Below are 3,078 nucleotides of genomic sequence, written 5' to 3'. Positions count from 1 at the left end.
GACCCTGTGCCTCATGGGAACAGTCCAGCCCAAACTGCTAAGCCAGGTCCTCCCTGGACTGGAAACAAGCATCCTAGGACCGGTTTTGGAGTTTCACCCCTCTTCAGCAGGATAGCTTGATTCCAGTGGCATGGAGAGCACAGGACCCATGTCTGGGCATACCCGTCCCACTAGGGGTGACAAAAGCAAAAATAACAGTTGATGGACAGAATGCATATAACACAGTGGGTGATGGCAGAAGGGACTAGAGTAGCAGACCTATTCGGGGACGGTGAGCTGCTCCCTTTTGAAGACTTCCAGGTAGACTTTAATGTGACGGGCCCCTTCCTGCTACACAGAGTGGTGATGAGGGCCCTCCACAAACACTGGACATAGGATTGGAAATACCACCCCACCATAACACCTGCCAGTATGTATTGATGCCGTCAGAAGCTTAGGGGGCAATCTTGGTACCATGAAGGGTGATCAGAGGGGTCGTGCTGCTACCATTACACACAATGAACTAAATAGGAGGGATACTTAGAGGTGAAGATCCAGTATAAAAGCTGGACTGACATATTAGAGAGTACACCTAAGATATAAAGAATCACCCAATTCAAACTCATCAACCTTTTCGTTCTCCACAGAGCATACCTCACGGTAGTATGCACCATTAGCTATTTTGATAAGACAGATGCTGCCTGCCCCAGATTCAGGTTATTCTGGGCAGATCTAATGCATATGCTCTGGCATTGCCCGCAGTTACGCCAATATTGGAAGGAAATTACTTTGTCAGTGGCTGGGGTAGTGAAGAAGGAAATCCCCTGCACTCCAGGTCATTGTTAGTTAGGCTGGTTACCTACACTTCTAAAAGAAGGGTAACACGCTAATTCCAAGACCTGGCCTATATATTGGCCAAGCATGAAAACATAAACGACTGAAAAGCACCAGAGGGGCCAAGAGTCGCGACATGGAGTAAATATTTTGAGATATGGGTGGAATATAAGGGAGAGCAACTACTCTGAGAGCTGTGAAGAGGCATCGTCCAGATAGACAGAACTCGAGCCTGGGGAGTATTGTTCAAGAACCTAAGACATCCAGAACCCCAAGCTGAGGACCAAACAGCACAGGACCCCCCTGTACAGGCACCTGGCTGGGGGAGACAAGGGAGGATGAGAACAGACTCCAACAACACTACCTAAGAGCGAGAATTGTATGGGAGCGAAGCAAATTAGGTCAGGAGAGAGCGGCCAAGAGCCACACAGAAACAGACACAGCAGGGAATTACAGGACACAACTCAAGCAAGGGGAATGCGGCGGGAAGGGGGAGCTGTAAAGGTTGAATACTGTCGTTGGAGGACAGTTAGTTGTTACGTTAACAATGAAGCATGACAAAGATGCGCCAATAATGAAAATGTAAGATGAAGAGGCGCTTGCTGATGTAAGATGTTTGCGTGAAACAAATGCAAAAAAAAATGTAAAAAAAAAAGAGGTAATTCCGTGGGTGGTACTTGGGCATTCCAAAGCAACGCCCAATGGTTTTTCATTCAACATCCTATCTACTAATAATGGTAGATTGCCGTTGTGATCTGAAAATTACACCTCTTTGAAGCATGTGTTAAAAAGGAGAAATGTTTTTATTTATCCGAACTATCCCTACTTTTTATTTGTGCAGCACTGTACAGCAAACATCCAAAGTGAGAAAAGGTTTAAAGTGTGTCTAGGCATAGTATTTTGTACTAAAATGACACCCTTCCCATAAAAAACCTTTGCTAAACATGACTCAAAAGCATTTGCACTGTGGTGTGCATGTCACTTGAATGTGTGGCAACGCAGAGAGAGCAGGACGGTGATATATCTTATGTGTTTATTCTACTGGGCCTTTGACACAGTGAACCATCAAATTCTGTTAAATAAACTTTAACATTTGGGCAATAAAGATAAAACTCTCTCCTGACACTTAATCTTTGGAGCAGGTGGATCACAATAGTTATTGCTTGCCCCTTATGCTTCATTGGTAAGAACTTTGAAGTGTAGTGTCCATCAGGGATCTATAATGTCTCCTATTCTTAACATATTTTACAGGATCCCTCTGGCTCACCAAAATCAATATTTGGCTTTGATGGTTTGCTTTATGCAGATCACACTCAGCTCGATCTGTGGATAAGTCAGATATGCTGATGGTCAGCTGCTTGACTATCTTTGCAGAGTGAAGAGCTGAATGAGTGTGAAACATTTCAAGTAATGGCCATATTTATGACCCCAGTTGGGACGCGCTTGCACCATGCAATGTGGTACATGCTTGATGCACTGAAAAATAAGTTTTATGAAATCACTTTGCATGGCCTTGACTGGTTTATAAATCTTGAGTAAAGCAAAGCAGAGCATATTGCTGACTTGCATTACTCTGCACTAGGGAGGCGTGGCATGGATGTACCCACGCAACTTCCACAGTTATTGACTCTTTCTCAGGTTTACTAGAACTGGTAAATCTGGGAATGCGCCAAAAGATATGCCTTCTCAGAGGAGGCCTAATGGGAAGAAATATCTGTATTTCTCCTTGTTACATCCTGCAGCACACATAGATAGAGGAATATGCCTCTCTGGATAGTTTTTGTGTAGGAAGGTGCTCCTTCCGGCACAAAACAATCCTGCATGCAACACAGGCACCCGTGAACCATGGTGCAGAGGTGCATGCATTGGCGCTAGGAAGCCAAAAAGGCACCAGTGCAGGCAAAAAGGCAGGAATGTGTCGTATTCTTTTAAATGTGGTGCATTCTTGACCTTTCCCTGTCATGCGGTGGAGCACAGCAAGGTGACTTGCTGTGCTGCACTGTGTGCCAATTTCATAAATATGCCCCTAAAGTTAGTCAGGACAAAGATTCTCTGCCCTGTCAAATGCTCCACTCTAAGGAATCTTCCTCTCTGGATCTCATTGCTGTGCCCCAAGTCCATTCCTGCAACTTGAATGAAAAAGCTGGGGTCTAAAGTTGCCTCTGCCTTGATGAGGGCAAACCATCAGTTAGTCAAATGTAAAAACAGAGGTAGAAAATTATTTTTGCTTATACCTTTGCTTGTTCCTGAAAGCGAAGAAGTTTC

Source organism: Lissotriton vulgaris, unplaced genomic scaffold (assembly GCF_964263255.1).
Source record: "Lissotriton vulgaris unplaced genomic scaffold, aLisVul1.2 SCAFFOLD_4165, whole genome shotgun sequence".
NCBI lineage: Eukaryota > Metazoa > Chordata > Amphibia > Caudata > Salamandridae > Lissotriton > Lissotriton vulgaris.
The sequence above is the reverse complement of the archived record's forward strand: the minus strand, read 5'-3'. Positions refer to the sequence as shown.